Genomic DNA, 27,142 nt, shown 5'->3' on the forward strand with positions numbered 1-27,142 from the left:
CCAATAACATGCCCCTCACAGAGGGAGTTCTTTCTTAAACAACATGCCCCTTACACAGGGAGTTCCTTCTTCAACAACATTTACCTCACACAGAGAGTCAAATTACTCTATAATACGACCCTTACAGAGGTAACTCCCATTTCAGTAATACGTGCTTCGTACGGGGAACTCCCGCTCACTAGATGAGATACTCCTCACACAGGGAACTCGCTCTTGAGATGACATATCCCATTCTCCAGATAACATTCTCCTCACGTAAGGAACTTTCATCTCCCAGACAACATGTCCTCATCTAAGGGAACACCCACTCCCTAGACAACATGAGCCTCTCACACAAGTAACCCCCTCACTCCCCAGATAACATGGCCCTCTCACGGGGATACCCCTCGCTCCCTAGACAACATGCCCCTCACACAAGGAACCCCTCACTCCCTAGACAACATGCCCCTCACACAGGGAGCCCCTCACTCTCCAGACAACATGCCCCTCACACAAGGAACCCCTCACTCTCCAGACAACATGCCCCTCACACAATGAACCCCTCACTCCCTAGACAACATGCCCCTCACACAAGGAACCCCTCACTCCCCAGACAACATGCCCCTCACACAAGGAACCCCTCGCTCCCCAGACAACATGCCCCTCACACAAGGAGCCCCTCATTCTCCAGACAACATGCCCCTCACACAAGGAGCCCCTCACTCTCCAGACAACATGCCCCTCACACAAGGAACCCCTCACTCTCCAGACAACATGCCCCTCACACAAGGAAGTCCAACTCCTTAAGCTGTACTCCTCCATAACAGGAAGATTTCACTAACTTAAAAACTTGCCCCTCACACATGAACCTCCCCAGCAACACGCTCAACTTGAAGGCAGCCCCATCCCTTAACAAGTACCACCCACAACACAAAGGAACCCATTAACCTGTCCAACAGAAATCACACCCACAACACATGTGTATATCTCTTCCTTCCTCTGTGTCTGCTGCCTTTTAAACCTCATTCATGAGAGCCTTTTTCTAAAGCAGCAAGGCATCCCTTCGACTGTACTGCTTATTTCACCTCATTTATGAAATCCTTATTCTCATATAGTCTAGCAGCCCTCAGTCCCTGATGTTTATTCTACCTCATGTATGAGGGCCTCTCTCTCTCAAGTAGCCAAGCAGCCCTCCACGTCTGCTTCCGTTTAGACCTCACATATGAGATTGTCTCTCTCTCTCAAGCAGACTTTGCCGACTTAAGACAAGCTTCTCACACGGAGACCTCTTTCTCTCCCAGCCTTGCAACCTTCACCCACTAACACCACACGACTCCCTCCCCTTCTCCCCCTGGCACGGAAAATGCCCCTCCTCCCTCCAACCCGCTCACCACCCTCCCCCTCACCTAACCTTGCCCACACCACCGCCTGACACGGGGAATGACCCCTTTCCACACCTCCTGCAACGCTCGCATATACCGTACTGACGTGACACCAGGACCCAGTACGTCACGGTTTGAGAGTCCATGTATGTATGTATGTATGTATGTATGTATGTATGTATGTATGTATGTATGCATGTATTATGTATGTATGTATGTATGTATGGTTTTACCGGACTCCGCCTGCTCGAGGTTACACCGCCAGAGGAAAGTCACCTTTGGTGTGGCTGTATCATTGGGAGTACAGTCTTGTCGAAGTGCTTCTCATTATAAAGGAGTCTACATTTCCTTGCTACTGGAAGCAGCGCAAGGAACCTTTAGAAAGATCTTGGGTAACACAAGAACTCTCACAGAAACTGGTTCTGGGGCAACCATAAATAAGTAGACAGATATATATGTATGAATGTATGTGTGTAAACATTTTGGATTCAACGGCTAACAACAGCTGATGGGCCTTACGCCACAGAACTATAGCATACGTCAAACGTATAATACACGGGCATGAATTACGTTGCCTTACCTGCTGACGATGCACACAGGACACGACATCTCCCACCGGTCGTAATGACGCTGTACTCGCCTGCTGAGCGCCACTTCTCAGGGTGAGTGACTCGACACAATTGCGACAACTCTGGCGAAGCTGTTCTGAGCATCTGCACCATGAGACCTGTACGGTGTGATACAACCACCGCAACAACTCATGATATATACGTGGCAACTTTTCTGCGAACTGTTTCTCTACATTCCCGGATGTTCTATGTGGCGTTGTTTTTAATAATATCCACTGATAACAAATATAGAAAGATGGTTCCGGGCAACACCAACGCTGCTGAGTCAGTAGGGTAATACTTCCCTAAGCGATCTGTTGTCTACAACCTACTAACAGGGAGGGTGGATGATGGCCTTGGGCACCACTTGTGCACTCCTAAGCATGTATGTGTATACCATTTCCCTCCCATCCACCTTCCACACTGGTAGATATTCCAGTTTCGTTAGTACTGTGGGCGTCTACTCTGACATCATATTTCCTCTTTGACTCACCGATGGATTTTTCCTCGTGTTCTTCAGTCAGCTCCCCTGGTCAGTCTAGTCTGATCCACCTACCCACATCCTTCTATAAGATGAATGTTTCATTTCCCTGTTCTAACACCGCTGAGGCACTGAATTCCCTTCTGAAGTCAGCGTTGTGGGTCTTCCAACGGTGTCGTCATCATATTTTCCTCTCTCGTCCATACACCTCCGAGACCTCACTACCCTCCGTACCCACAGCTTGTAATAACTCGCCCATCCTATTTCCTTTCCTACTGACGTCCCTCTCCTTCAATGCGTCGGCGCTGTTCTCATTCTTTCCATACATCGCTATCGATCTGTATCTTTCCATCTCTTTAACAAGTCGGACAACGGCCGTGTCAAGATATTAACGCTCTGAGGGTTACTGGCATCCAGCTCAGAGCTTCTGACTGCGTTACATCACTATCATTGTGCCCTCGTACATTGTGTGTCTGTTCCATCTTGAAGGCCTTGCCAACGCTGAGCTCCCTCCAGGTCCTCTCCCTTTGCGGTGTAGTTCGTACACAGGTTCACCAACGCTGTAGTGCGGGCTCTATCCTGCGCCGGCCGGGACCTGGTTCCTCTCCTTTTCCCTCAGTTGCAGCCTTGTCACTCAGCTAGCTCACCTCTGGGTCTTTGATACCGGTCTCGTCTGGCCTTTCACTTTCAATATCTCTCACTGTACGTATGCTTACACCTTCCAGTTTCCTCTCATTCCCCAGTTTTCCTATTCATCTATTTGTGCTGCATGGGGAGGGAGCTCTACACACTCGTTTGGCTCCTATATATGAATAGATATTTGTGTCATTGATTCAGTTTGTCTTTTTCTATATACTTTCTATCCCAAGAAACAGTATGAGCTATAAAGTCAACAAACACTCTTAGATACTTGGTTCTGTTTGCTGAAGATTGTGAATATTTGTGAAAATGAGAAATATGGGGATCTTCCATCGAAACAATTCCAGGTGGATGACCTGATTTCTTAAACAATTCTTCACTGTCGGTCAATTCTTTACAACTTCTGTATATTTCCTGCTTTCATGGTTTCATCATTTAGTTTATTCCATCCACAATAACTCTAGTAATACAGGATCTTTTACATGTTATCATGCACAACTGCTTCCTACGACCCGCTGTTTGCTCTCTCCTTGCCCACTAGTACACAAAAACAAAAGCAATCTATCATCGAGTGCGTTAATTAAGAAAGTTTAAGGAAGCAGTAATCGAGTTTCTGAACTTTCTTCTCTCCTCCATGGTAGGCCACTCGAGTCTCGAATCTCTCCTTGTAACTGGGCTCTCATATTTCAGGTACATTCTGTGTCGCCCTCCTCTGCACCTCCTCTACTGGATCTTTCTGTTCCTTTTAATCATAGTAATTAAACTTCAAAGGCATACCCTAAATTCGATCCAAGTCGTTAATAGTTTGTTGAAATCTTGCTTATCCATGTACTTAAATGGGATCATAATATTAACTATTAGATGATTTATCTCCTTTTTGATTCTCCTAACGCACCCTGATGATAGTTTCATCCAACCACAAGTTCATGAATTCTGTGTCCTGCTGGATCATAGCCATATCTTGCCTTTCTTTAACTATCTCCCGTCTTCATTACTCTCCATTTGCTGGGGTTGAACTTCATCCAATACGTCTCTAATCATTTTTGAAGCTTGTGTAAGTCCCTTCGTAAGCTGATCCGATTATGATATGATTCTTTCATGACTCTTAACTTCACCTGATAACATGTTCAAGTACGATTCCAGACCAGAATCCTCCGAGATGAATTCCATCAACGTAAATTCCAATCTACCGAGGAAGTCGCTCCCTTATGCCCGTCTCCAGGTCCAGGTGTGGGACGGTGCCAAGCGTCTTCTCATTCATCACTTTCGCTAACTTTATGAGAGAAACTTAGAAGACTCGCGAATCCTCTCGCTTAGGCACAGTAGTTTCTACTCTGCACGTACTCGTCTATCTGTTTTCTCATTGTGTGTTCCATCGTCTTCCAGACCACACCCGTCAGACACACTGGTCTGTACTTCAGCGCAATTTCCTCTTCTCCTTTCTTAAGAAAAGGGCATGACAGTTGCTCTCTTCCCATTCTTTTGTTCTGAACTCCCTTTAGACAATGTTCTGAACTTTTCCGTGAACTGTTAAAATGTTTCTGCAGACTGTGTGAACACGTATGGAGAAATTTTGCTTGGTATGAGCGCTTTACGCGAATCAAGAACCCTCAACAGTCTAATAACTTCTTTCCCAACATTCTCAACTATTTCCATTGTCTCCTCCCGATCCCATTCATTAGCGCTGGGGTTATCATTCACTCTCTTGAAGATTTACTCATCATTTTCAACAACCCTCCACCAGTTCCCTCGCATGATTACTCATCTTCAACAACCACTCCCTCTGAATCCTTCAGTCTGATCAAGTCTTCCTTACATGACAGTTTCTCCAGATAAAACTTGTGGAACAGCTTTGATATTCACTTGTTTTGTTCACAATATTTCTCGTTCAAGTGTTTCTCTCTGCTCCTCCTCCTTCCTTTCATCACTAATCTTTCGTTTGCTTCCTAGATTCTGACTGACCATTTTGCCGTCTGTATCGTTGTCTTCAAAGCACATTTCTATGTCCTCCAGGTTTATGACATCTTTGTTAGACAATATCTTTCTTTTTTTTTTTTTGTCTCCTTTTCTGACATTCTTTCTCAAGTCCCCGCCACTAGCATCTCCGTACTAGCCCCCTCATTACAGATTTTACGGGACCTTTCATAAGAATGTTTCGTGTTCTGGCGGTGGAGTTCCAGTTTCTCAGTTTGTGTCCCCATAGATCTGCTTTTTCTTTCTGCTCTGCACAGCTACCTCTGCTGTATCTCCTCTTTGTACTTAGCTTCCTTTTCTGACTACATAATCAGTCTCCAAGTGAAGGACTATATCTGATATCTTCTCTTTGTTTTTATACGCAAAGTTACGTGAAGGAGCGTATCAGCCTCTCTCTCTCCCTCTGCTCACTGATGGTACGTAGGTAAGCAGGAACATTCAGAGGCTCTGTGCGTAGCTCCACGACTCTCCAGCTTCACGTGAATCCAAGCATGACCAGTAAATTTCTTTATAGTTAAAATCCTTGTTAGTAAAAGTTTACTGTCTTGGAGGAAAACTTGTCTCAAGACCTCCATCCCTATTTTGACTGAGTATTTTCACTGAAGAAATGTTCTTATACCTCATAACTGCATTAAGGATTTAGAATTATCATTACTATTGAAGAAGTGGACCCAACTGATGTTTTTCCCATCTAAATGTACCATAAACCATCTAGAAACTAATGTCTCTTACTATATGACGCCATACCATTCCTGCTCTCTCTCTCTCTCTCTCTCTCTCTCTCTCCTCCCTGTCCTTGCTTGCTATTAACACATCCCTCAGGAATGGTTTGAGTAGATATCACCTCTTTTGTAAGTTTCGTCTGAACAACAACAATTATCTGCTGTGGGTTTTGCTATTCGTTCTTTACGTTCCACTTCTCGTCCAAGCACCGTCAGTCCACTGCCATACATGACTTTCACCCTCACTCTGTCCCTCCTGTGCTGGTGATCAGGCAGACCTGCACCTTGATCTCTCTTGACGTTGTCCTTTTCATTTAATTTTGCCTTCTGAAACCTTATCGTCGTTTCTCACTCTGCCTTTGGTGTTTGTACATTTAAATGAATATCTACGATGTAAAGTCGGGGAGCCAACATCTGCCTGACGGAGTCGCCTCCAACCAGAAAGGGCGAGTGAGCGAGACCCCTCGACCCACGCGTGCCCTGGCCCACAGCGCCCGGGCACATGACATCTAACATCGTCACGACCCAGGCGCTACACCTGGCCGCCCGTGCCTCCTCGCTTTGTTGGTGTGGCTCCACGCTGTTCAGTGGGGCGTAAGTGGGCGTGCGGGGTAAGTGAAGGTGAGAGAGTAGTGCGGGAGAGTGACAAAAGAATATTTATGGTGGAGGGTTGATGCTGGATGGAAGGCCGCCCGTGTTAGTCGTAAAGATTAGAGGGAAAGTAACTTGAATGGCATTGGCAAGGAGACAAAGAATCTAGTGATAAAGGGAGTTGTGCAGAGGCATAGCTCATTAGGCACAGGGACTAGTGTCTGGCTGGTCTTGGTTCAGTAAAGGCTAGTGTCTGGTTGGTGCTTGGTTCAGTAAGGACCAGTGTCTGGTGGTTCCTGGTTCGGATGACTGTGAGAGGCACCAAACCTAATTCCTGGAAGCTAGGAACAGCGGTACACAAGTTTGTATCCTGCTGTTTCTCTTTCTGACAAACTTATATCTCTATATCTTTCCATCTTCCTATATGCATTTTACTTTCTATCCATATTCCTCTTTGTGTGTGTGTGTGTGTGTGTGTGTGTGTGTGTGTGTGTGTGTGTGTGTGTGTGTGTGTGTGTGTGTGAGTGAGTGAGTGAGTGAGTGAGTGTGTGTGTGTGTGTGTGTGTGTGTGTGTGTGTGTGTGTGTGTGTGTGTGTGTCGATGGGAAAGTTTTACAATTGTGGGTCCTCTATCTTGAACATTCTCTACTGTCATACGACTTAAATTTGTGTGTGTGTGTGTGTGTGTGTGTGTGTGTGTGTGTGTGTTGGGGGGGGGGGGGGATTGTTATCGGACTCAACCTGTAAGTGGCTAAGTCGCGGCTGAAGAGTCATCTTCAGCGAGGCTATATCAATGTCCACTGACGAATAGGAGTACAGTCTCGTCGAAGGGTTTCTCACGTCAAAGTAAGTTCATTTTTCCTTTGACTCCGAATCATACACATACTCTAAGTTGTGGAAACGCCATTAATGGGATCCTGGGGTTATATACTCAATTGTATATATTAGGTATTCAGAGAAATAATGCTTACAATTGCGAGTAAAATGTGTAACATGAAGAAGGTGGGATACGGACATCAAGATAGGGTAGCGAGAGGTGGTATGAACGTTAAATTGCAAATGGAAGAGAATGGAGGTGTAAGAATGGCTTCTGCAGGGAGGGAGTGCGGGTGACTGGGAAGTCATGCAAACGAAAGTGGAAGGATTTCAAGAGAAAACTACGGGAGCTTGAAAAAGAGGGGAAATGAGAGATGGGATGAGTATCTATGAATCCAGAGATATTCCTAAAATATTTTGAAAGGAGGTGAATGGTAAGAAAACAACAAGAAATCATATGGGCAAATGAGGACGAGTGAAAAAAGCAGATGTTGAAGTGGTGACAGGAAAGAAGAGGTGAAAAAGAGACTAATTGGAAGGACTGTTGAATGTCAGATGATGGGGTAGCAGATGTGGTGCATTTGGGACGAGGGCCTGTGCGAATGAGTGTGTCCCAGCAAATGGCACGAAGAAAAGAGAGGAAGTAATGAAAAGCCTGACTGAGATGAAGTGTGACAAAGTGGCAGGAGTGGATGAGACTGCAGCTGAGTTTCTAAAGAGAGGGAATGTCAAAGCATTGAACGCTTTTAAGAGACAAAGTACCTCAGAAATGGCAGATTGCAAGCACAGTGCCCTTAAATTGAAATGATGGGACAAAAGTAAACGCCCTAATTACAAAGAGGTAAGACTGCTGAGTATGTCTGATTTGGTGTATAGTCAACTGGTGACTAAGAGGGTGGTGGTATCTACAGAACATGACTGTGGTGCAGTAGAGTGGCTTTTACGAGAGACTGAGAATGTATAGACCAGGTATTTGATTTTAAGAATTTGTGAGAAATACTTGGAAAAGAAGAATGAACTGTGCATGGTATTCGTGCATTTGGAGAAAGCGAAGGATAGGGTCGACAGAGAGGCCTTATGGAAGGTGCTACCAGTATACAGATAATAGTTATTAGTTAAGTTGCCGGTTGCATAAAGAATATGTGCGAGCAGGAAGGGAGGAGGGTGAATGTTTTCTAGTGAAGGCGGGTCCGAATCAAGGGTATGTGACATCCCCGCAGTTGTTTATATTCTACATGGACGGGATGGCGAGGGAGGTAACTGCGTGGGTCTTAGATTAAGGGACAGGTCTACAGTATTCTGGGAATGCAGGGCGGGGCCTACGGGAGGTGACTCAGTTACTGTTTACTGATGACACGCTTCTCGTGGCAGACTCCAGAGAGAAACTCTAGAAGCTGCTGACAGAGTTTAGGGGAGTGAAAGGAACAAGAGAGCTGTGAGCAAAGTTGAACAAGACCAAGGTAGCAGGGCAATGAAATAGGGTGGACTGAGTGTAAGTTGGTTTAGGAAGGACCTAGAGGAAGTGGGGTGCTTTAGGTTCTTGGGAGTGGACGAGGCAGTGGACAGAATCATGGGTTTTAAAGGGAGGCGTAAGGCGGAAGAGGAGGCTAAGGTCCTGGGTATTATAAGAAAAGTACAGAAAGAGACGTCAGTATCTACTGGTGCAGAAATGGGTGTGCTAGGAGGTACAGTAGCCGTGACAAAGCTGTAGATATACGTATGTTGGGCCTTAAATACAACAGAAACGAAGAGTGTGGATGTGCTGGAAATCAAGTGCCTGAGAATATGTGGCGTAATACGAGATAGCTGTGCAAGGAATGACAGTGTAGAGAAAACTGTGGCAAGTACAATGTGTGTGCTGTAATGGTATGGACATAAGGAGAGGATGAACCAAGAGACTCACTAAGAGGATCTACGTGTCATATGTGGAGGGACAAAGGGAGAGGAGGAGGCCATGGAAGAGATGGAAGGATGGAGTAAAGATGCCTTTGGGGAATTAGGGCCTGAACATTCAGGAGGGAGGAAGGCGTGCATGGCACAGAATAAAGTGGCTCGATGTGGTACCCGAGGGAGGGAAACAAGTTGCCGGTGGGACGAACAAAGGCATAACACTCGGTCAAGGTAAACCATGGAATAGTCTGTTGAGCTTGGCTCTGGATGGCAGAGCTGATTCCAGTGCATTATTATACATGACAACCAGTGAGTGAATGTGTGCAACTGGGCCGTTTTTCGTTATGTCCTAACGCTACCATGATAAGGCGGGAGTAGCAATTAGGAATATATATATATATATATATATATATATATATATATATATATATATATATATATATATATGTACTGCGGTTCATATCGTGGCACGAGCAGCGGGAGCCATCTCACCCGTCTGGTTCAATTATCATCAATTATGATCAGGGTAAATAACCGTCAGACCGATACGGTTGCACAGCCATCACCGATGTGTTCAGTCTTAATAATTCTCTCCAGGCTGGAGAGTCCTCATGACGCTGGCATGGGCAATGGTGGTACAGGAACGCCATCGCGCAACGCATATGTATCTACCTGACTGACTTCCATGAAAATATATTTACCATTTGCGACTTCAGTCTTACGTCATATGACCTCGAAAATGCTTTGGTTTAAGTAGGACAAAAAAAAAAAAACATAGGATATCAGGGCAGCGTTCAGTCAATGGACACTCCCTGCTGATATTTTTGTCATTACACTGCATAACGAACGGTCTCTTCGGCCTAAGGACAAATTTAAATCACCTGGTAATGATACTTTGCATACGTGGACAGTATAATAACCGTCCGTCTTTCTAAGCCTTATGGCCCTATGAAAGTATACCGTGGCATAAACGGGTACAGCCAGTCCAGGAATACCTCGGCTTTTAAGGACATATCAATACTCTCTCTCTCTCTCTCTCTCTCTCTCTCTCTCTCTCTCTCTCTCTCTCTCTCTGTGTGTGTGTGTGTGTGTGTGTGTGTGTGTGTGTGTGTGTGTGTGTGTGTGTGTGTGTGTGCTTTCTAAGTTAGGGGATCATCTCAAAGTCTTGCAGCCCGTCGATGGAAAGGTTTTTTCTAAGAGTCTGGAAGGAGTCATCTGAGGAAGGTTCTCACCGAGACAGAAGCTGACTGAGTCATTTGTACGGCTGGAGGTGTCATCTGCTCTTTACTCCATCATCTCTAGTAACGTTGTCCATCCGGGGTGGGAAGCCTCTGAGTTGGGGGGCCAGGGGTTACAATACAGTAAAGCCATTGCAACAATACCTCTGTTCCTCTTTTAACTTTCAGAACATTCATTAGGTCTCTCTCTCTCTCTCTCTCTCTCTCTCTCTCTCTCTCTCTCTCTCTCTCTCTCTCTCTCTCTCTCTCTCTGACTATCTTCATTCTCCTTGTTCATAACTTGGACATCTTGGATAATGAGCAACCACCCACCTCAGACTACATGCCCCAGCTACCGAGAGGCCATCATCACATCACTAACACACAACAGGCTTACGAGAACACCCTCTCCCACGAGCAGTCTCGGGAGGTCAAGTCATTTCATTCACTTTCTTCCTATTTCTTGCGATGATGGCCAGCTTGCATGACAGACTTCAAACTTAGGGTAACTTGAAATGAATAAACCACTTGCGAAAAGTTTCAGGAGAAAATATGTGTATATTGGACAAAGAATGAAACAATTTACAAAGAAATGCAGAGGAACGAAAACAGGAACACACCACAGGGTTCTTTCAAGACGTTCTGTTTGTGACAGCATAAGATCGGGACCATAAGGTTTAGTGAGGAGAAAGAGAGCGAAAATGGAAACATATCCTAAGTTGAATGTACCGAGTTAATTATCATTAATGTAGGAACATTCTGTCTTCTGAATTATACAGACACACACACACACACACATACATACACACATACACACACACACACATACACACACACACACATACACACACACACACACACACATATATATATATATATATATATATATATATATATATATATATATATATATATATATATATATATATATATATATATATATATATATATATATATATACATATACTTTTTTTTTATTTGCTTTGTCGCTGTCTCCCGCGTTTGCGAGGTAGCGCAAGGAAACAGACGAAAGAAATGGCACAACCCACCCCCATACACAATGTACACACACGCAAATATACATACCCATACATCTCAATGTACACATATATATACACACACAGACTCATACATATATACCCATGCACACAATTCACACTGTCTGCCCCTATTCATTCCCATCGCCACCTCGCCACACATGGAATACCATCCCCCTCCCCCCTCATGTGTGCGAGGTAGCACTAGGAAAAGACAACAAAGGCCCCATTCGTTCACACTCAGTCTCCAGCTGTCACGCAATAATGCCCGAAACCACAGCTCCCTTTCCACATCCAGGCCCCACACAACTTTCCATGGTTTACCCAAGACGCTTCACATGCCCTGATTCAATCCACTGACAGCACGTCAATCCCGGTATACCACATCGATCCAATTCACTCTATTCCTTGCCCGCCTTTCACCCTCCTGCATGTTCAGGCCCCGATCACACAAAATCTTTTTCACTCCATCTTTCCACCTCCAATTTGGTCTCCCACTTCTCCTCGTTCCCTCCACCTCCGACACATATATCCTCTTGGTCAATTTTTCCTCACTCATTCTCTCCATGTGCCCAAACCATTTCAAAACACCCTCTTCTACTCTCTCAACCACGCTCTTTTTATTTCCACACATCTCTCTTACCCTTACATTACTTACTCGATCAAACCACCTCACACCACACATTGTCCTCAAACTTCTCATTTCCAGCACATCCACCCTCCTGCGCACAACTCTATCCACAGCCCACGCCTCGCAACCATACAACATTGTTGGAACCACTATTCCTTCAAACATACCCATTTTTGCTTTCCGAGATAATGTTCTCGACTTCCACACATTCTTCAAGGCTCCCATGATTTTCGCCCCCTCCCCCACCCTATGATTCACTTCCGCTTCCATGGTTCCATCCGCTGCCAGATCCACTCCCAGATATCTAAAACACTTTACTTCCTCCAGTTTTTCTCCATTCAAACTTACCTCCCAACTGACTTGACCCTCAACCCTATTGTACCTAATAACCTTGCTCATATTCACATTTACTCTTAACTTTCTTCTTTCACAAACTTTACCAAACTCAGTCACCAGCTTCTGCAGTTTCTCACATGAATCAGCCACCAGCGCTGTATCATCAGTGAACAACAACTGACTCACTTCCCAAGCTCTCTCATCCACAACAGACTTCATACTTGCCCCTCTTTCCAAAACTCTTGCATTCACCTCCCTAACAACCCCATTCATAAACAAATTAAACAACCATGGAGACATCACACACCCCTGCCGCAAACCTACATTCACTGTGAACCAATCACTTTCCTCTCTTCCTACACGTACACATGCCTTACATCCTCGATGTATATATATATGCTGTCAGTGGATTGAATCAAGGCATGTGAAGCGTCTGGGGTAAACCATGGAAAGCTGTGTAGGTGTGTATATTTACGTGTGTGGACGTATGTATATACATGTGTATGGGGGGGGGTTGGGCCATTTCTTTCGTCTGTTTCCTTGGTCTACCTCGCAAACGCGGGAGACAGCGACAAAGTATAATAAAAAATATAAATAATAAATATATATATATATATATATATATATATATATATATATATATATATATATATATATATATATATATATATATATTATTGTATTAACTTTCTAAAATGGGAAACAGAAGAAGGAGTCACGCGGGGAGTGCTCATCCTCCTCGAAGGCTCAGAGTGAGGTGCCTAAATGTGTGTGGATGTAACCAAGATGTGAAAAAAGGAGAGATAGGTAGTATGTTTGAGGAGAGGAACCTGGATGTTTTGGCTCTGAGTGAAACGAAGCTCAAGGGTAAAGGGGAAGAGTGGTTTGGAAATGTCTGGGGAGTGAAGTCAGGGGTTAGTGAGAGGACAAGAGCAAGGGAAGGAGTAGCAATACTCCTGAAACAGGAGTTGTGGGAGTATGTGATAGAATGTAAGAAAGTAAATTCTCGATTAATATGGGTAAAATTGAAAGTTGATGGAGAGAGGTGGGTGATTATTGGTGCATATGCACCTGGGCATGAGAAGAAAGATCATGAGAGGCAAGTGTTTTGGGAGCAGCTAAATGAGTGTGCTAGCGGTTTTGATGCACGAGACCGGGTTATAGTGATGGGTGATTTGAATGCAAAGGTGAGTAATGTGGCAGTTGAGGGAATAATTGGTATGCATGGGGTGTTCAGTGTTGTAAATGGAAATGGTGAAGAGCTTGTAGATTTATGTGCTGAAAAAGGACTGATGATTGGGAATCCCTGGTTTAAAAAGCGAGATATACATAAGTATACTTATGTAAGTAGGAGAGATGGCCAGAGAGCGTTATTGGATTACGTGTTAATTGACAGGCGTGCGAAAGAGAGACTTTTGGATGTCAATGTGCTGAGAGGTGCAACTGAAGGGATGTCTGATCATTATCTTGTGGAGGCTAAGGTGAAGAGTAGTATGGGTTTTCAGAAAAGAAGAGTGAATGTTGGGGTGAAGAAGGTGGTGAGAGTAAGTGAGCTTGGGAAGGAGACCTGTGTGAGGAAGTATCAGGAGAGACTGTGTACAGAATGGAAAAAGGTGAGAACAATGGAAGTAAGGGGAGTGGGGGAGGAATGGGATGTATTTAGGGAATCAGTGATGGATTGCGCAAAAGATGCTTGTGGCATGAGAAGAGTGGGAGGTGGGCTGCTTAGAAAGGGTAGTGAGTGGTGGGATGAAGAAGTAAGAGTATTAGTGAAAGAGAAGAGAGAGGCATTTGGACGATTTTTGCAGGGAAAAAATGCAACTGAGTGGGAGAAGTATAAAAGAAAGAGACAGGAGGTCAAGAGAAAGGTGCGAGAGGTGAAAAAAAAGGGCAAATGAGAGTTGGGGTGAGAGACTATCAGTAAATTTTAGGGAGAATAAAAAGATGTTCTGGAGGGAGGTAAATAGGGTGCGTAAGACAAGGGAGCAAATGGGAACTTCAGTAAAGGGCGTAAATGGGGAGGTGATAACAAGTAGTGGTGATGTGAGAAGGAGATGGAATGAGTATTTTGAAGGTTTGTTGAATGTGTCTGATGACAGAGTGGCAGATATAGGGTGTTTTGGTCGAGGTGGTGTGCAAAGTGAGAGGGTTAGGGAAAATGATTTGGTAAACAGAGAAGAGGTAGTAAAAGCTTTGCGGAAGATGAAAGCCGGCAAGGCAGCAGGTTTGGATGGTATTGCAGTGGAATTTATTAAAAAAGGGGGTGACTGTGTTGCTGACTGGTTGGTAAGGTTATTTAATGTGTATATGACTCATGGTGAGGTGCCTGAGGATTGGCGGTATGCGTGCATAGTGCCATTGTACAAAGGCAAAGGGGATAAGAGTGAGTGCTCAAATTACAGAGTATAAGTTTGTTGAGTATTCCTGGTAAATTATATGGGAGGGTATTGATTGAGAGGGTGAAGGCATGTACAGAGCATCAGATTGGGGAAGAGCAGTGTGGTTTCAGAAGTGGTAGAGGATGTGTGGATCAGGTGTTTGCTTTGAAGAATGTATGTGAGAAATACTTAGAAAAGCAAATGGATTTGTATGTAGCATTTATGGATCTGGAGAAGGCATATGATAGAGTTGATAGAGATGCTCTGTGGAAGGTATTAAGAATATATGGTGTGGGAGGCAAGTTGTTAGAAGCAGTGAAAGGTTTTTATCGAGGATGTAAGGCATGTGTACGTGTAGGAAGAGAGGAAAGTGATTGGTTCTCAGTGAATGTAGGTTTGCGGCAGGGGTGTGTGATGTCTCCATGGTTGTTTAATTTGTTTATGGATGGGGTTGTTAGGGAGGTAAATGCAAGAGTTTTGGAAAGAGGGGCAAGTATGAAGTCTGTTGGGGATGAGAGAGCTTGGGAAGTGAGTCAGTTGTTGTTCGCTGATGATACAGCGCTGGTGGCGGATTCATGTGAGAAACTGCAGAAGCTGGTGACTGAGTTTGGTAAAGTGTGTGGAAGAAGAAAGTTAAGAGTAAATGTGAATAAGAGCAAGGTTATTAGGTACAGTAGGGTTGAGGGTCAAGTCAATTGGGAGGTGAGTTTGAATGGAGAAAAACTGGAGGAAGTGAAGTGTTTTAGATATCTGGGAGTGGATCTGGCAGCGGATGGAACCATGGAAGCGGAAGTGGATCATAGGGTGGGGGAGGGGGCGAAAATTTTGGGAGCCTTGAAAAATGTGTGGAAGTCGAGAACATTATCCCGGAAAGCAAAAATGGGTATGTTTGAGGGAATAGTGGTTCCAACAATGTTGTATGGTTGCGAGGCGTGGGCTATGGATAGAGTTGTTCGCAGGAGGATGGATGTGCTGGAAATGAGATGTTTGAGGACAATGTGTGGTGTGAGGTGGTTTGATCGAGTAAGTAACGTAAGGGTAAGAGAGATGTGTGGAAATAAAAAGAGCGTGGTTGAGAGAGCAGAAGAGGGTGTTTTGAAATGGTTTGGGCACATGGAGAGAATGAGTGAGGAAAGATTGACCAAGAGGATATATGTGTCGGAGGTGGAGGGAACGAGGAGAAGAGGGAGACCAAATTGGAGGTGGAAAGATGGAGTGAAAAGGATTTTGTGTGATCGGGGCCTGAACATGCAGGAGGGTGAAAGGAGGGCAAGGAATAGAGTGAATTGGAGCGATGTGGTATACAGGGGTTGACGTGCTGTCAGTGGATTGAATCAAGGCATGTGAAGCGTCCGGGGTAAACCATGGAAAGCTGTGTAGGTATGTATATTTGCGTGTGTGGACGTGTGTATGTACATGTGTATGGGGGGGAGGGGGGTGGGGGGGGTTGGGCCATTTCTTTCGTCTGTTTCCTTGCGCTACCTCGCAAACGCAGGAGACAGCGACGAGGTATAAAAAAGAAAAAAAAAAAAATATATTAATACAACATAAATAGTCACCACAAACAATAACCACATATCCTACCCTATGACAGACACCCATTTATCGACAAGCACTAAGGGAAGGACAGACAGCTAGGATTGGCTGTGGGCCAACTGCCGTGCCCAGGAATTGAACCCTAGCTGAATGTTATAACCAGACACACCGGTTGCAGACAAGCTAAATGCAGCAGTGAATTGTCAGGTCCTCCATCCCTCTGCCCTATCAAGGACTTAAGTCAGACTCTAAACATATGCAGTGTGTGTGTGTATATATATATATATATATATATATATATATATATATATATATATATATATATATATATATATATATATATATATATATGAAACAAACTAATCTTTTATCTATAATCAACCCAGGACCATTTTCTATAGAAGAGACTTGGTGTTGCAAAGAACCTCTTCCTAAAGGCTGAAGTGTGAAGTTCATTCACGAGATTTTGCTCGTAGTGTTACAACCTCTCTGATATATATATATCGAGGATGTAAGGCATGTGTACGTGTAGGAAGAGAGGAAAGTGATTGGTTCTCAGTGAATGTAGGTTTGCGGCAGGGGTGTGTGATGTCTCCATGGTTGTTTAATTTGTTTATGGATGGGGTTGTTAGGGAGGTAAATGCAAGAGTTTTGGAAAGAGGGGCAAGTATGAAGTCTGTTGGGGATGAGAGAGCTTGGGAAGTGAGTCAGTTGTTGTTCGCTGATGATACAGCGCTGGTGGCGGATTCATGTGAGAAACTGCAGAAGCTGGTGACTGAGTTTGGTAAAGTGTGTGGAAGAAGAAAGTTAAGAGTAAATGTGAATAAGAGCAAGGTTATTAGGTACAGTAGGGTTGAGGGTCAAGTCAATTGGGAGGTGAGTTTGAATGGAGAAAAACTGGAGGAAGTGAAGTGTTTTAGATATCTGGGAGTGGATCTGGCAGCGGATGGAACCATGGAAGCGGAAGTGGATCATAGGGTGGGGGAGGGGGCGAAAATTTTGGGAGCCTTGAAAAATGTGTGGAAGTCGAGAACATTATCCCGGAAAGCAAAAATGGGTATGTTTGAGGGAATAGTGGTTCCAACAATGTTGTATGGTTGCGAGGCGTGGGCTATGGATAGAGTTGTTCGCAGGAGGATGGATGTGCTGGAAATGAGATGTTTGAGGACAATGTGTGGTGTGAGGTGGTTTGATCGAGTAAGTAACGTAAGGGTAAGAGAGATGTGTGGAAATAAAAAGAGCGTGGTTGAGAGAGCAGAAAAGGGTGTTTTGAAATGGTTTGGGCACATGGAGAGAATGAGTGAGGAAAGATTGACCAAGAGGATATATGTGTCGGAGGTGGAGGGAACGAGGAGAAGAGGGAGACCAAATTGGAGGTGGAAAGATGGAGTGAAAAGGATTTTGTGTGATCGGGGCCTGAACATGCAGGAGGGTGAAAGGAGGGCAAGGAATAGAGTGAATTGGAGCGATGTGGTATACAGGGGTTGACGTGCTGTCAGTGGATTGAATCAAGGCATGTGAAGCGTCCGGGGTAAACCATGGAAAGCTGTGTAGGTATGTATATTTGCGTGTGTGGACGTGTGTATGTACATGTGTATGGGGGGGAGGGGTTGGGGGGGGGTTGGGCCATTTCTTTCGTCTGTTTCCTTGCGCTACCTCGCAAACGCAGGAGACAGCGACGAGGTATAAAAAAGAAAAAAAAAAAATATATTAATACAACATAAATAGTCACCACAAACAATAACCACATATCCTACCCTATGACAGACACCCATTTATCGACAAGCACTAAGGGAAGGACAGACAGCTAGGATTGGCTGTGGGCCAACTGCCGTGCCCAGGAATTGAACCCTAGCTGAATGTTATAACCAGACACACCGGTTGCAGACAAGCTAAATGCAGCAGTGAATTGTCAGGTCCTCCATCCCTCTGCCCTATCAAGGACTTAAGTCAGACTCTAAACATATGCAGTGTGTGTGTGTGTGTATATATATATATATATATATATATATATATATATATATATATATATATATATATATATATATATATATATATATGAAACAAACTAATCTTTTATCTATAATCAACCCAGGACCATTTTCTATAGAAGAGACTTGGTGTTGCAAAGAACCTCTTCCTAAAGGCTGAAGTGTGAAGTTCATTCACGAGATTTTGCTCGTAGTGTTACAACCTCTCTGATATATATATATCGAGGATGTAAGGCATGTGTACGTGTAGGAAGAGAGGAAAGTGATTGGTTCTCAGTGAATGTAGGTTTGCGGCAGGGGTGTGTGATGTCTCCATGGTTGTTTAATTTGTTTATGGATGAGGTTGTTAGGGAGGTAAATGCAAGAGTTTTGGAAAGAGGGGCAAGTATGAAGTCTGTTGGGGATGAGAGAGCTTGGGAAGTGAGTCAGTTGTTGTTCGCTGATGATACAGCGCTGGTGGCTGATTCATGTGAGAAACTGCAGAAGCTGGTGACTGAGTTTGGTAAAGTGTGTGGAAGAAGAAAGTTAAGAGTAAATGTGAATAAGAGCAAGGTTATTAGGTACAGTAGGGTTGAGGGTCAAGTCAATTGGGAGGTGAGTTTGAATGGAGAAAAACTGGAGGAAGTAAAGTGTTTTAGATATCTGGGAGTGGATCTGGCAGCGGATGGAACCATGGAAGCGGAAGTGGATCATAGGGTGGGGGAGGGGGCGAAAATTCTGGGGGCCTTGAAGAATGTGTGGAAGTCGAGAGCATTATCTCGGAAAGCAAAAATGGGTATGTTTGAAGGAATAGTGGTTCCAACAATGTTGTATGGTTGCGAGGCGTGGGCTATGGATAGAGTTGTGCGCAGGAGGATGGATGTGCTGGAAATGAGATGTTTGAGGACAATGTGTGGTGTGAGGTGGTTTGATCGAGTGAGTAACGTAAGGGTAAGAGAGATGTGTGGAAATAAAAAGAGCGTGGTTGAGAGAGCAGAAGAGGGTGTTTTGAAGTGGTTTGGGCACATGGAGAGAATGAGTGAGGAAAGATTGACCAAGAGGATATATGTGTCGGAGGTGGAGGGAACGAGGAGAAGAGGGAGACCAAATTGGAGGTGGAAAGATGGAGTGAAAAAGATTTTGTGTGATCGGGGCCTGAACATGCAGGAGGGTGAAAGGAGGGCAAGGAATAGAGTGAATTGGAGCGATGTGGTATACCGGGGTTGACGTGCTGTCAGTGGATTGAATCAAGGCATGTGAAGCGTCTGGGGTAAACCATGGAAAGCTGTGTAGGTATGTATATTTGCGTGTGTGGACGTATGTATATACATGTGTATGGGGGGGGGGTTGGGCCATTTCTTTCGTCTGTTTCCTTGCGCTACCTCGCAAACGCGGGAGACAGCGACAAAGTATAAAAAAAAAAAAAAAAAAAAAAAAAATATATATATATATATATATATATATATATATATATATATGAAACAAACTAATCTTTTATCTATAATCAACCCAGGACCATTTTCTATAGAAGAGACTTGGTGTTGCAAAGAACCTCTTCCTAAAGGCTGAAGTGTGAAGTTCATTCACGAGATTTTGCTCGTAGTGTTACAACCTCTCTGATATATATATATATATATATATATATATATATATATATATATATATATATATATATATATGTATATATATATATATACATAACCATGTCTCCATGGTTGTTTAATTTGTTTATGGATGGGGTTGTTAGGGAGGTAAATGCAAGAGTTTTGGAAAGAGGGGCAAGTATGAAGTCTGTTGGGGATGAGAGAGCTTGGGAAGTGAGTTAGTTGTTGTTCGCTGATGTTACAGCGCTGGTGGCTGATTCATGTGAGAAACTGCAGAAGCTGGTGACTGAGTTTGGTAAAGTGTGTGAAAGAAGAAAGTTAAGAATAAATGTGAATAAGAGCAAGGTTATTAGGTACAGTAGGGTTGAGGGTCAAGTCAATTGGGAGGTAAGTTTGAATGGAGAAAAACTGGAGGAAGTAAAGTGTTTTAGATATCTGGGAGTGGATCTGGCAGCGGATGGAACCATGGAAGCGGAAGTGGATCATAGGGGGGAGGGGGCGAAAATCCTGGGAGCCTTGAAAAATGTGTGGAAGTCGAGAACATTATCTCGGAAAGCAAAAATGGGTATGTTTGAAGGAATAGTGGTTCCAACAATGTTGTATGGTTGCGAGGCGTGGGCTATGGATAGAGTTGTGCGCAGGAGGATGGATGTGCTGGGAATGAGATGTTTGAGGACAATGTGTGGTGTGAGGTGGTTTGATCGAGTAAGTAACGTAAGGGTAAGAGAGATGTGTGGAAATACAAAGAGCGTGGTTGAGAGAGCAGAAGAGGGTGTTTTGAAATGGTTTGGACACATGGATAGAATGAGTGAGGAAAGATTGACCAAGAGGATATATGTGTCGGAGGTGGAGGGAACGAGGAGAAGTGGGAGACCAAATTGGAGGTGGAAAGATGGAGTGAAAAAGATTTTGTGTGATCGGGGCCTGAACATGAAGGAGGGTGAAAGGAGGGCAAGGAATAGAGTGAATTGGATCGATGTGGTATACCGGGGTTGACGTGCTGTCAGTGGATTGAATCAGGGCATGTGAAGCGTCTGGGGTAAACCATGGAAGGCTGTGTAGGTATGTATATTTGCGTGTGTGGACGTATGTATATACATGTGTATGGGGGTGGGTTGGGCCATTTCTTTCGTCTGTTTCCTTGCGCTACCTCGCAAACGCGGGAGACAGCGACAAAGAAAAAAAAAAAAAAAAAATATATATATATATATATATATATATATATATATATATATATATATAGATATATATATATATATACAGATAGATAGATAGATAGATAGATATAGATAGAAAGATAGATAAAAAGAATACTAGTAGTTTCGTGGTTGTCCTAGCAAGTCCTTGAACTTGGACCATCTTTTTAAACTTAGATGACTTCGTGTTGATTCTATAAAGACTCCTGGCTGTTAATCCATTTATGCCAGAGGCAAACGACCGGTTGAAGTTCTCATTTTCACGAATAAGGTCTTTAAACGCCTTCTCGCCCGGAGGTCACCGAGGGCAACAATAACGCCACGAAAAAAATGAAAATAAAATCACGCGTGTCTCGTCTCCAGCCGTGAAATTGGGTTAACAAAACCAGTTTCATTACGCAAATTGGCTAATTGCTCCCATTATCACATGGGACCACCTCATCATGCGGTCGGCTTGCGAGTCAACTGGCATCGTAATGACGTGTTGTGCAAAACCAAAAGAGCTTCTGCCTCTGCAAGGAGGAGGGAACCAAGGAACGGGACGGCTTCTTACGAGGGGCCGGGGGGAATGGAACGCCTTCTTACGGAAGGTCCACGACCTAACGAGCTAGTTATCCCACGTTCGAAAACTAACGCCAGTTGACAGCCACTGTGTCATTAGATACAGCCGAACGAGGACACGGTGTGTGTGTGTGTGTGTGTGTGTGTGTCCCTCCCTGCGCGACCGCCGGCGGACGTCCCGTTACAGCAGCGGTCCGGACGGTGTGGGTGTCAGCCGTGCCGCTGACTGAACCGCCGCCCGTCACAACCGCACGGTCACCAAGGTTGTCAGACGCCGCTTGCTGATCACTGGGAGGTGGAGGTACTGCTGGCACACACATCCTGGCTAACACTTTATGATGGAGTCCAGTGTAGAACTGCGATAATATATGGCTGTTGGAGGTTTGTATGTTCTATGAAGGTGCGCGTTCATATGCACTTTATTCGTATATATATATATATATATATATATATATATATATATATATATATATATATATATGAACTTTCTTGATTATCATTAACGTGTAAATTTCAAATGTCACCATTAAGTTTCCAACTCATTCACATGGGTTCGAATCCTGGGAGTAGTAGTCAGCTCGCATCCAACCCAGGTGTACATTTCCTCACTAAGACCTGTTGGTAAGTGGGTATCTGGCCTCGGCTGAGGTGTGTATGTTTGACTGTGCTTATATACAAAGAGGAGTAAAGGCAAAGATCAAAGACGTAGAAACAACAGTGTAGAATCCCTTCCCCATAATACACAAATAGTAATGACACACACACACACACACACACACAGTAGCTAACCTGCTAGCAAATACTGTGTGTGTGTGTGTGTGTGTGTGTGTGTGTGTGTGTGTGTGTGTGTGTGTGTGTGTGTGTGTGTTGTAACTGCATTAGAAAATAGGGGAAGGGGGAGGACTGTGTTCTATATCGGAAGCCGGATCGACAGTGAACCAGTGCGACCAGTGGAGCTACCCCAGAGTCCTGGTGCGTCACGGCAGTGCGTCACTGGTCACCCAGTGCTGCCTGGACGACCAGGTATTATTGCCCTCCTCAAGAGGCGCTGGTGAGGACGTGTCCACAGTATGCGGTCTGGTTGGGGGAGGGAAGTCACCAGGGCCATGTCTCCGGGTCGGATGCTGCTGCGAGTCAACCGAGGGCAGAGATGGGGCCGAGAGACGCCCCAGGATGATGAGGGAGATCCAGGTATTATCGTTATCGTCATGTAAACAGAAGGCCCCCCCCCCCTCTCCATGTTTCTTCGAGGGTGCGCTACAATCAGTAGCAGGGAAAAGAAGGAATCCTTCATAAAGAGGGAAGCTCCTCGACGGAGTTGTACTCCGATGATACAAACTCGCCGAAGGTGACGACTTTTCACTAGCGGCGCAACCGAGTCCGGTCGCGCCAAGACCGAGTTGTGAGCGGAGGGAGGAGTAGGTGGAAAGTCATATGGTCAGACGAAGAGACAACAAAGGCAGAGGAGGGTGAGGAGTATCCTAATTCTGGGGTTAATACACGGGGATTATAGGCACACCAGGAACAAGAAGACCTGACAGTATGTCACCAGATTATCCGCTGGAGGGCATCTAGAGGGGACAGTGGGAGGGAAAGATGAAATGAGACACTGAACAAACACGAAGCGAAGAAGGAAAAAATCTATACATAAAAAAGAAAGACCAGTGGAGGAGTGAGTGGGTGTCTGTTTATGAACCAGTCTTCGTCGAGGTCCTTGAGGTTCGAGATGCCGGATCTACGACCTCAAGCTGACACTCACGGACACCCTCCAGTGCCGGCTGACGCTCCGATGAGGCGGCTTGAATCTCTCTCCCTCATCCTTTACGAATGTTGCTCAAGACATCTGGGGATGGCTGACATCCAGTGACAAATTCATGTCTTTCTTAACACATGACAAAACTTCGATGACAACTGACACACAAGAAATCAAGGAGTAAGTCTATGATTGACAGTGAGGTCGTCAGTAGAAGCAGTCTACTACAGGCATATATATATATATATATATATATATATATATATATATATATATATATATATATATATATATATATATATATTTTCTTTTTTTTTTCAAACTATTCGCCGTTTCCCGCGTCAGCGAGGAAGCGCCAAGAACAGAGGACTGGGCCTTTGAGGGAATATCCTCACCTGGCCCCCTTCTCTGTTCCTTCTTTTGGAAAAAAAAAAAAAATAATGTGAGGGGAGGATTTCCAGTCCCCCGCTCCCTCAAATTTTAGTCGCCTTCTACGACATGCAGGGAATGCGTGGGAAGTATTCTTTCTCCCCTATCCCCAGGGATAATACATATATATATATATATATATATATATATATATATATATATATATATATATATATCTTTTTTTTTTTTTTTTTTTTGCTTTGTCGCTGTCTCCCGCGTTTGCGAGGTAGCGCAAGGAAACAGACGAAAGAAATGGCCCAACCCACCCCCATACACATGTATATACATACATCCACACACGCAACTATACATACCTACACAGCTTTCCATGGTTTACCCCAGACGCTTCACATGCCCTGATTCAATCCACTGACAGCACGTCAACCCCGGTATACCACATCGCTCCAATTCACTCTATTCCTTGCCCTCCTTTCACCCTCCTGCATGTTCAGGCCCCGATCACACAAAATCTTTTTCACTCCATCTTTCCACCTCCAATTTGGTCTCCCTCTTCTCCTCGTTCCCTCCACCTCCGACACATATATCCTCTTGGTCAATCTTTCCTCACTCATTCTCTCCATGTGCCCAAACCATTTCAAAACACCCTCTTCTGCTCTCTCAACCACGCTCTTTTTACTTCCACACATCTCTCTTACTCTTACGTTACTTACTCGATCAAACCACCTCACACCACACATTGTCCTCAAACATCTCATTTCCAGCACATCCATCCTCCTGCGCACAACTCTATCCATAGCCCACGCCTCGCAACCATACAACATTGTAGGAACCACTATTCCTTCAAACATACCCAATTTTGCTTTCCGAGATAATGTTCTCGACTTCCACACATTCTTCAAGGCTCCCAGAATTTTCGCCCCCTCCCCCACCCTATGATCCACTTCCGCTTCCATGGTTCCATCCGCTGCCAGATCCACTCCCAGATATCTAAAACACTTCACTTCCTCCAGTTTTTCTCCATTCAAACTCACCTCCCAATATAATATAATATAATATAATATATATGTGTGTGTGTGTGTGTGTGTGTGTGTGTGTGTGTGTGTGTGTGTATATATATATATATATATATATATATATATATATATATATATATATATATATATATATATATATATATATATATATATATATATATATATATATATATTCCCATGAGTCCACGGGGAAAGTGAAACACGATAAGTTCCCAAGTGCACTTTCGTGTAATAATCACATCATCAGGGGAGACACAATAGAGAAATATATAAGTCAGTTGATATAAATCGAAGAGACGAAAAGACGCCATTTGATAAACATGTGATTGTCCAAAATATTGTATGTTTTGGACAATCGCATGTTTACCAAATGGCGTCCTAGCTTCGTCTCTTCGATGTATATCAACTGACTTATATTTCTCTCTTGTGTCTCCCCTGATGATGTGATTATTATATGAAAGTGCACTTGGGAACTTATCGTGTTTCATTTTCCCCGTGGACTCAGGAATATCTTGATCACACGCAAAATTGTGATCCTTTCCAATATATATATATATATATATATATATATATATATATATATATATATATATATATATATGAAGGCAGCAAGTATGAATAATGGACATGTGTATATACGCATATGTCTGTGCATGTATATATATATATATATATATATATATATATATATATATATATATATATATATATATATATACATATATATATATATATATATACGTTGAAATGTACAGGTATGAATATGTGCGTGAGTGGACGTGTATGTAAATACATGTGTATGTGGGTGGGTTTAGCCATTCTTTCATTTTTTTCCTTGCGCTATTTCGCTAATGCGGGAGACAGCGACAAAAGTATATTATATAAAAAATTAATATATATATATATATATATATATATATATATATATATATATATATATATATATATATATATATATATATATATAAAGACGCCGGTCGTAAACACCATCATCACGACTAGTAATACACAAGCCACAAAATATCTAAGTGTCATGGACCTTGTGTGTGTGATAAACTGCGCCCAACAGAACACTGCTGCACAACTCTTAACCGACTGATTTATCGATGTCTGCCTCATGGTTTACCCAATTTTCTCCAATAGTCCAACACGCCACTTTGGTAAGCCATCGACGACAACACATGCCACGCGCAAGTATGAGGTGTGTAAAAGCGTGAGAAACGACGTGAAAGTAAAGAAAGAGAAAGCGATTAAACGAATCATTAATTAATCATTAGTGTGAGCATTGGGAGGAAAATGCGGAGCGGAACGCTGGCGTGGGGAACTGGTGGACATGGGAATGTCGTGTGGCGGACGGTGGCCTTGAGAATCAGAGAGGTTTCCCCACTACGATTGCCACAGCAGGAGTGGCAACGCACTACCAGTGACAGTAGCAATGACGCGGACTACGGAAAGCGGAGGTTTAGGATTGATAGCAATAACAGCAGAAGACCAGACGTTCCGCCAACGACTGTAGAACCACCAACAATGGCTAAACCACCACCACCAGCAGACCAGCTGCTCCACCAACGATTGTATAACCCCCTAACAGTACCTAAACCACCGCCAGAGGCTCCAACAACGATCACAAAAACACCAACAGTGGCCTCAACCTAGCAGCGAGAGCGGTCATAAAAGCGACCACGTCGATGACCACAGCCAGAGTAGCAGACGCAGCACAACCTAACACCGTCTTGTATCGTCGATAAGAGAGAGACCACTAGCGTTGGCAGCACCACCAGGATGGGCAACAGCTCCTGCCTGCAGGCGGCAGGAGGAGACACGCATGACTGGCTATAACTGTTACCAACCTCGACGGTTACTTCCTATTTTCTTGCCTAATTCTCTCGCTCCCCGTCACTCTGTTTCCTTGTCTGTGCGGCTGAATGCATTTATGTCCCCTTTCTCCGACACCACATGGAATCAAAGTCGACAAAAGTGATGCGCGGCAACACTGGATCAACAACAGTACAACAGCCAAGGATTTATACAGGGACACATAAACTGAAGTCTTAGTCAACTTAAATAATATTTATGAAACTACTGCAAGAAAAGAGAATAGACACCGTTAACCTCGATTTTGTTGAAGCATTTGACAAAAGAAACTGGTCAGATTTGCATAAAGCAGCACAGCTAAATATTAAGGGCAAATCAGGAAAATGGATCAGTGAGTGTTTAACTATCAGAAAGTTGACATTGGTAAAGAATGGTACCTTGTCTGAAGATATGGTTGCTCTTGCGGGGGTCGTCAGTCCTATATGTGATGAATGACATGTAACAATAACAAGAAGATTAGACTAGAATACAATCATATCTGTTGCAGATGACACGAAAGTCAGTCAAATGGCAGGATCAAAAGGAGACAAAGAAAGTGAAACA

At 43.8% G+C, this 27,142-nt stretch overlaps 1 protein-coding gene across 1 annotated transcript in view; it reads left to right on the forward strand.

Annotated features, from left to right (window-relative positions):
* Positions 1 to 27,142, forward strand: part of LOC139747474 (uncharacterized) — a 271,738-nt gene that overhangs the window by 46,464 nt on the left and 198,132 nt on the right. The window lies entirely within an intron of this gene.

This window comes from Panulirus ornatus, chromosome 68, assembly GCF_036320965.1.
Source record: "Panulirus ornatus isolate Po-2019 chromosome 68, ASM3632096v1, whole genome shotgun sequence".
In the NCBI taxonomy this organism is placed as follows: Eukaryota; Metazoa; Arthropoda; class Malacostraca; order Decapoda; family Palinuridae; genus Panulirus; species Panulirus ornatus.